Raw genomic sequence first — 9302 nt, 5'->3', positions numbered from 1 at the left:
CAACTCTTATCACATTCCATCCATCCATCCATTGTGCCAAGCACATTTGTGCATTTGTTGCCATCATCATTCTCAAACCATTTTCTTTCTACTTGAGTCCTTGGTATCAGCTCCTCATTTCCCCTCCTCCCTCCTCCCTCCCTCCCTCATGAACCCTTGATAATTTATAAATTATTATTATTTTTTCATGTCTTACACTGACCGATATCTCCCTTCACCCACTTTTCTGTTATCCATCCCCAGGGAGGGGGGTTATATATAGATCATTGTGATTGACTCTCCTTTTATACCCTGCCTTCCCCTTCCCCTCCTGGCATCACCCCTCTCACCACTGGACCTGAAGGGTTCCTCTGTCCTGTATGCCCTGTGTTTCCAGTTCCCATCTGTACCAATGTACATCCTCCAGTCCAGCTGGATTTGTAAGGTAGAATTGGGATCATGATAGTTGGGGGAAGGAAGCATTTAAGAACTAGAGGAAAGTTGCATGTTTCATCGCTGCTATACTGCACCCTGACTGGCTTGTCTCCTCCCACCGACCCTTCTGTAAGGGACTGTCCAGTTTCCTACAGATGGACTTTGGGTCTCCACTCTGCACTCATTCACAATGATAAGAATTTTTGTTCTTTGATGTCTGATACCTGATCCGATCGACACCTTGTGATCACACATGCTTCTTCCACATGGGCTTTGTTGCTTCTGATCTAGATGGCTGCTTGTTTTTCTTCAAGCCTTTAAGACCCCAGACACTGTATCTTTTGATAGCCGGGCACCATCAACTTTCTTCACCACCTTTGTCTATGCACCCATTTTGTCGGGAAGGTGAGTATCATGGAATGCCAGTTTAATAGAACAAAGTGTTCTTGCATTGAGGGAGTACTTGAGTGCAGGCCCAATGTCCATCTGATACCTTAATACTAAACCTATAAATATATGTACATAGATCTGTTTCCCCATCGTCATATATAAATATATTTACATATGTACATGCCTGTATTTAGACCTCTATAGATGCCCTTTGCCTCCTAGTTCTTTCCTTTATTTCCTTTGACTTTCCTCTTGTCCCACTATCATGTTTAGCCTTCATTTGGATTTCAGTAATTCCTCTTGTTTACATTGCCCTTGATCAAGCCCTACCAGGCCTCCTACACCCTCCTCACCACTGATTTTGAATCACTTGTCCCTTGTCCCTGACTTTGTTAATATCACTTCCTGCCCCCCCCCTCCCCTATGTCCCTCTGAAACTGTTGGTCCAGTTGCTTTCTCCTCCAGATTGTTTATCTCACTTATATTATCTAGATAGACCTGCAAAGATAATAATATGCACAAAAATAAGGCAGAGCAAAACAAAGCAACAAAACAACAACAACAACAACAACAAACCAGGGACAAAAAAAGAAAAGTCTGTAAATAGTTTAAAGTCTATTTGTTGACTTTTAGGAATGTTTTCTGGTCAAGTCTGATGAGGTGCCATGCCCTGGCCCCAAAGTCTATTTTTGGTATTTCCTGGGGACTTCATTGCTCTGCTCCCCTCGCTGTTTTGTTGCAAGCCCTTAGTGTTTTGCCTTGGTGTGGTGGAATCATATTGAGCGGGTGCAATTCCTGCACTGTCTCCAATGTTGTCCCCATAGCACTATGGGTCAGTGAGGGACCTCGTGTCTTGCAGTGGGACTGGCCCTATGCTCTTCTCTGTGCTTTGGCTGCTCTGAACAGGAATATCATCCTCAGAGCATGGTGGGCCAGGATGTGCTCCACTCTCTCTTCCTCTCCCTTTATTTGCTCCCATGTGTTCTGATCAGACATGTCCCTCTTCCTCAGCGGCAGCTTCAGTGCTGTCCTCTGAAGTGAATTCTTCTCTTGGGAGAGGGTGCTGTCCACGTAGTTGGGATTGGGACCAGCCCATCAGAGAAATTTTAAAGAAATATCCAAATGCTTGGTGGGTTGGATGTCTTCTATTTTCTCCTTTAATTTCACTCTTCACCCTTCTCCATTATGGTCTGAACCTTGGAGACTTGGGCCATTTGGCTTCTTTTGACATTAGTAGATGTGAAACTTCCTGTTGGATTTGGGGAGATTTGGTTCCAGTCAATGAGAAGCTTTGTTTGTGTTTGGTTAATGGGATGTGACCAGCAGAGAGCATTAGGTTTGGCCAAGAGGAAGCTTCCATTTGGACTTGGCCAATGGGAACTTAGACAGGACTCCTGAGGGAGGGAGGCGAATGATACTGAGGTTGTTTATTGACTCACCTTCCCTATGGCATTATTGAAGTTTGACCATGTGTCTGGACAAAAGACCTCCATTATAGGCCCCCCAACCCCTGATGACCAGTTCCAGGAGCAGTTACCTCCCTGAACTCTGCTGTTGTGAACTCCAACAAATTGTGGCATCTCTTGGGATTTCTCTGTTCTCTGCCCACAAATTGGTCAATTTTCTCTTTATTAAATGCTCCTTGTATCCTTATTTGAGTTTGCTGCCTAGGTACTGCCAGGACTTGGAGTAAAGCACTGGTCTGAGTTGTGTGTGTGTGTGTGTGTGTGAAAAGAAGATACAAGTCTGTGTCTTGCATGATAGGTTGAAGCAGTCAGTTCGTCCAAACAAAGGGGAGCCGACTTCTAGGCTTCAGCAAATGCACTCGGGGACAGCTAGGCATACCAGCAGCCTGATTGCCCCTTCTATTCATGCTTCCTTGGAAGTAAACAATGTGAGTATGCAAATATCAAAGAGGTCCCAGGATGTCACCCAGAGTGAGGGGCCTTGAAACATAATGGATTGAGGGTGAGAACAGGGTGGTGTGTGGGAATTGCTGGATGTAACAATTTTAATGATGTGAGACTGAGGTCATAAATTAGTTTCAAAGGCATGTGCCAAGTAGATAGCAGCACGAGAGAGCTGTAGGAAAGTGAAAACAAGATTTGGCCCAAGATCAGACACAGTGAAAACTAAAGATGTTCTCTGACAAGTAACTATAGAAGTGGATGCTGGAACATTGGCAGAGCATGTCCAGGCAAGTTGGCGAGGATGGCTGTGTGATGCTGAGGGGGAAAAGATGGACTTCCAATTTTCTGATCATAAGAGCAATGCAGGGTGATTGCAGAATATTATAAAAAATGATGTGAAATAAAAATCACCCGGAATCAAACCACTTAGAGATAACTCTATTACGATTTTAAGTATTTCTTTCAGTCTTTTAATAACTTTGTCATCTGCTGCTTTATCCTCACATCATGAGCAAACATTGCTCACAAGCATGCTTTTAACAGTTTTATTGACATATGATTCACATGCAATCCATTGGTTTGAATGTATTAAAAAGAGTTGACAATCATTACCACAATCAATTTTAGAACATTTTCTTCACTTTTGTACTCTGTTATTAGCTCCTTATTTCTCTCCAATGCCATCTGTTATAACCTTAAGAAACTATTATTCTAGTTACTGTCTCTATAGATTTACCTATCATGGATTTCATATAAAGAACATCATACAAAAAAGACCCAAACAATAATAACAAAATAAAACGCAGAAAAACACCAAGCCCCAAAGAAAGCAGAAAAAAATAAAACCTAAAAGGAATTAAAAATGTGTCAATAGAAAAGATGTTAAAATGTAACTTAAATCTAGCTGCAACAATTCATTTTCTGATGCACCCAGTCTGATAATTTGCTGCTAAATGGTCCAAGGCACTTCAGTGGAGACTTAACCCCCGTGGGGACTCTGTCAATGGGTTTTGTGATTTTATTATAATCCCTTGCCTTCTGAAAACTAGGTGCTGTAATATAATTCCCTCTTCTGATCTCTTTTTTATTATTTATAATCCTCAGTCACACAGGCTGATGTGCTTCATTTCTTGTGGGCGAGGTGGCACCTCATGTAGGTGGATGTCTGCTTGTTTTAAGACAGGCTTTTAGGCTTTGAAGACCCCAGACACTATTCTTTTGGATAGCCAGGCACCATCCACCTTCTTCACCACAGTTTTCCCGAGACTTCATCCCTGCAGCGATCCTTCATGAGGGTCAGTATGGTTGAGCAGGGCTGCATCCTCAGAACTCATTTTTCTTGGGTCAGGGCTTACGAAGTACGAGCTCAAAATCCAGTCATATATCTAAGGCTTGTAGAATTCCTGGTCCACTTTAGTAGCAGCATTATTCGTGTCTTGAGAGAAAATATAAGTAACCTCTATGTTTTTTTAAAAATTTTTATTTTATAATTCTAACAATAGCACCCTTAAACTGGCCAGTATTATACAATTTAAAATATTACCAAGAAAAGGCAAGTATTTATTCATGGGCAAGCTTTCTAGGCTAAAATACACGAGTTATTCATGTACACATATGAAGAAACTTACGTGACTGCATGCAGTTTAAGACACCAATGATGATTAGACCCAGGGCACAAAGTTCAGTAATACTCATTTGCAAAAGCAGAACTACCTGCAGAACTAAGACATGTCTTGAAAAGCTAGTGGTTACACATGGGGCTGTGATCTAAAGGTCAGCAGTTTAAAACACCAGCTACTCCAAGGGAGAAAGACAGGCTTCTTACTCCTAGAAAGAGTTACAGTCTCAGGAAGCGATAGGGGGCAGTTTGACCGTGCTCCCTAGAGTTGCGATTGAGTGGACATTGACTTGATGGCCATGAGTTTGGTTTGGTTTTGGATGGGTGTTGCAGCTTAAGTCCAAAGGCATATATCAGTTTCTTTAATTTGCAACATGTGTTTAAGGAACAGTCCTATTCACTTAGTGGGTTTTCCCATTCAGATCCTTCTGATGTGGCCTCTGTAGTATGCTGCACACCTCAGGAAGACAAAATCTAAAGTCCAAGTAGCTTATCACATGAGGCATCACCAATGGCTGAAAAGAACCTTAATAGAAAACCACACATAATTAGCATGTAGTTCAGGGATGATTCTCATCCTTAGGGGTCCATAAAGGCAATCACAACTATTGTTTATTAAAGACATCCTACTTTTCCTTCGATATTGTGGCTGTTACATAATCTCCTGTCAACTTGCTAAGGGGTGGAGTCTAGCCTGTCAATCAGGTCATAGCCAATAAGGCCTTTCTGGGGGTATGGCCTTCTCCTGAGGATTCTGGGAACTCCTGTTTTCCTCCCTGGAAGCAGGACACACACTCTTTGCTACACATTCTTGTTGACAAGACACATGGAGCTATGCTGATGGAGCCAGAATCCAGGAGCTGGAGGTGCCATGTGGAGACCCATGCCAGCACCGAGATGCTTCCACTTCCACTGGATCCACAAGAGCTTCCACCCACAGGCCTGTAATCTTCCTGCATTTGGCATCATTGCATGGGTTGTGTGAGTCTGAAGTGGAATTTAGACTGATATCAGACATATGGGCTAATATCGAATTTACGGTCTTAATCTAGACTGGGCTGGGATATTTTCTTAATATATAGTTACTCTTTTATATAAAGCTCTTTCTTATACATAGATGAGTCTCCCTGGATTGTTTCTCTAGTCTACCTGGACTAACACATTATGGCACCAGGAGTGGGGTACTAGAGAAACAAATCATAAAGATGGAGAATGGATGCCTGTTTGACTTCTGCTCCATGGTAGTTTTTCTTCTTTGGCTAGCCAGAGGTCAGATATGGCCATGCAGTTTACTGAGTTGTTTTCTGGAAAGAATATGGGAAGTTAAAGTTTTGGTTATTTTGTTTGGTTGTTGTCTTTAGGTATTCCTGTTTGAAATGGTGAAAATGAAGGTGATTAATGTATATTTTGAGTTCAAGGGGAAAAATTGCTCCTTGAATTTCTCAGAGAGCATGCTGCTTAGTGAAAATGGCTGACAGAAGGTCAAAATGATTGACAGAAAGCCCGGCCCTGGCTTGATTCAGTCAAAAACCTAAGGCCATATTTTGTATCAATGGGAGTGTTTAGATAAGAATTAAGATATGATAAGTATTGAACTTGACTCTTTTAAGAATTGAGTTTAGGATCTGGCTGTCCTAGATTTATACTGTTTTCTTATGACTATTGTGATTATATAAAGATTGATAGAAATAATTATTGGGGAGTATAAAAATAGAGAGCTTGTAAGCCCAGTTGCCCTCAAACATTAATTTGAATCATTAAATGGGTTAGGACATACCTGCAAAGAAGGCTCTGAAACACTAAGCCCCACCCAGTGTCTTGAGTGCTCAGGGCATTTGAAGGTGAAGAGACTTGCCTATGGGGCTGTTGACAGATTGAAGACAAAAGGAACCCTTAAAAAATTGAACTCATGGTTTATGTCAGAAACTGGGAAAATTTGTAGTCATGGAAGGAACCCTCTGCTCTAGGATTGAACTGTTAAAGAGAGCCTGTGGGCAGGTTGAAATTCTTGCTAGGTGATCACTTGGATCCACTTGTTGAGTGGAAATTAGAGAAATACAGCAATAAAGAGATGGGTTGAGCCTGGCCATTGACATCCGTGGACCTGATCACAGGGACTAGAGGAGAAGATGAGAGCAGGTTGACTGGTCTGAAGTTCATGATCTAGCACAAGGGGACTAGGATTGTTGAGAATTTGTGATGGGTGCCCTGGTCTAAAGGCAAGGCAGCCAATGGGCACCCTCGTGAGCTATGTGAGGCAGCCTACATGGAGCTGACTAGAATCTGACCAGATGAAGAGATTTTTTTTAAACGTTTTATTAGGGGCTCATACAACTCTTTTCACGATCCATACATACATCAATTGTGCAAAGCACATCTGTACATTCATTGCCCTCATCATTTTCAGTGCATTTGCTCTCCACTTAAGCCCTTGGCATCAGGTCCTCTTCCCCCTCCCTGCCCCACTCCCCTCCACTCATGAGCCTTTCATAATTTATAAATTATTATTTTGTCATATCTTGTAAGAGAAGATTTTTGAACCTGTGAACTGGTGCATATTGCTGCTGACTTTATGGATGGTCTGCCTGATTTTACTTTTCTTATTGATGCAGACTCATGAAATTCCAACTGGAATGAAGATTCTTCACATCAAAGAGGATGTTTGTCTCTTCAGAGCACTGTGTTGATGTAAGTGGGCCATATAGAAATTGGATAACCAAAATTGGGAGGATTAAAACATAAAGTGGCTGGCTTACAAACTTTCACAGATGGGGGACTATAGTAATAGGATTAAGGTATTGTTACTCCTTAATTGCAATTGTTAGGCATGGAATACTGTTCTATTGTTCACTTATAGAATATTATGCTTAAGTGAGGCTTTGGTACATATTGAATTATACACATTTTAGTTTTATCCTGATAGGTACAGATTTGATTATATGTTTTGTTTAAAATTATATATGGCTAAAAAGTTGTCTAAGAGTGTTAAATTGATGAGGAGTTGTCTGTGGCAGTTATATAATCTCCTGTCAACTTGTGAAGAGATGGTGTCTAGCCTGTCAATCAGGTCATAGCCAATAAGGCCTTTCTGTGGGCATGGTCTTCTCCTGAGGATTCTGGGAACTCCTGTCTTCCTCCCTGGAGGTGGGAAACACACTCTCTGCTACACATTCCTGTGGATAAGACTTATGGAGCCAGAGTCCTGGAGCTGGAGGAGCCATGTGGAGACCCACACCAGCACTAAGATGCTCCATTGCCACTGGATCAAGACTTTCCATCCACAGGCCTGTGATCTTCCTGCATTCAGCATCATTGCATGGGTTGTGTGAGTCTGAAGAGAAATTTATAGACTGATATTGGACGTATGGGTTAACAATCCACTCGTCAGTTGATGAAATTTGAGTTGTTTCCAACTGTTTGCAATTGTGAACTGTGCCGCAGTGGACATTGGAGCACAGATGTCTGGCCGTGGTTTGTTTCTTGCCTCTTCTGGGTATATGCCCAGTAGGGGGATTGATGGGTCTTATGGTAGGTCAATTTACATCTGTTTTAGAAATCGCCAGATCGATTTCCATAGTGGCTGTACATACAGGTCTACCAGCAGTGGATGAGAGTTCCTATCTCACTACAGCCCCATCAACACTTGTTGCTTTCTGATTTTTTGAATTGGGTTTTCTTTGAGGGTGTTAAGTGGTACCTCATTGTTCTATTAATTTGCATTTTTCTTATGACTAATGATCAGGAACATTTTCTCATATGTTTTTTTGCCATTTGGATTTTTGCCCCTGTGAAACTTCTGTTCAGGACATTTGCCACCTCTTCTGTGTCCAATTAGGTTTTTTCTTTTTGGAAGCTTGCAGAGTATTATAGACTTTATTAATAATGCCATTGTCTGGTGTGTCATTGCTAAAGATGTTTTCCAAGTTAGTGGGCTCTCTTGTTACTCACTTGGTGAATACTTTCGATGCACCCAGTTGTTTTATCTTCAGTATATCCCATTTGTCAATTTGTGCCTCCTCTGTGTTTGTGTCCTTCCCTATTTCTGTTAGCCTATGTATTCCCCATTCCCAACATGCCAAAGTTCTCAAGTTGGTCCCAATTCTCTCATTGATGGTTCTAATATTTTGGGGTTTAACTTCAAGTTCTGTGATCCACCTTGAGTTTATTCTTGTGCATGGAGTGAGATCAGGGGCTTGCTTCATTTTTCTGTAGGTAAATATCCATTTCTTCCAGCACCACTTGTTTAAGAGAGCATCTGATTTCCATTGGATATTTTTTGGGCCATTACCACAGGTCAGTTGTCTGTATGCTGATGCTTTTATTTCTGGGTTTTCAGTTCTTTTTCATTGGTATGAGTATCTGTAATTGTACCAATACCATGCGGGGTTGACAACTGTGCCTGTATAGTATGGGCTAAAGTCAGGTAAAGCAAGCCCTCCCACTGTGTCCTTCTTCTTGAGGAGTTCTCTGCTAATTCTGGGCTTCTTTCCTCTCCATATGCAGTTGGTAATCAGTTTTTCCATCTGTTTGAAGAAAGATGAGGGTAATTGTTTCGGAATTGCATTAAACTTATATTGTGCCTTAGGCAGAACTGACATCTTGACTATATTGAGTCTTCCAATCCACAAGCATAGGATATTCTTCCATTTGTTGAGGTTGCTCTTGGTTTCTTGTAATAGAGTTCTGTAGTTTTCCCCATATAGATCTTTTGTTCTTTTAGTCAGGTGTATCCCTAGATATTTCAATTTGTGTTTGGCTATTGTGAAGGGTACCACCTTTTTGATCCCCTTTCTCTGCTCTTATCCAATGTGTACAGCAGTCCAATGGACTTCTGTTTGTTGATCTTGTATCCTGCAAGTCTGCCAAACTCCTCTATTGCTTCCAGTACTCCCCTTGTGGAACTTTTGGAATTTTCCATATATAAAATCATATCATCTGCAAATAACAATAGTTTCACCTTTTGCTTCCCC

The sequence above is a fragment of the Tenrec ecaudatus genome, chromosome 6 (assembly GCF_050624435.1).
Source record: "Tenrec ecaudatus isolate mTenEca1 chromosome 6, mTenEca1.hap1, whole genome shotgun sequence".
NCBI classification, from domain to species: domain Eukaryota; kingdom Metazoa; phylum Chordata; class Mammalia; order Afrosoricida; family Tenrecidae; genus Tenrec; species Tenrec ecaudatus.
This window is presented reverse-complemented; position numbering follows the sequence as displayed.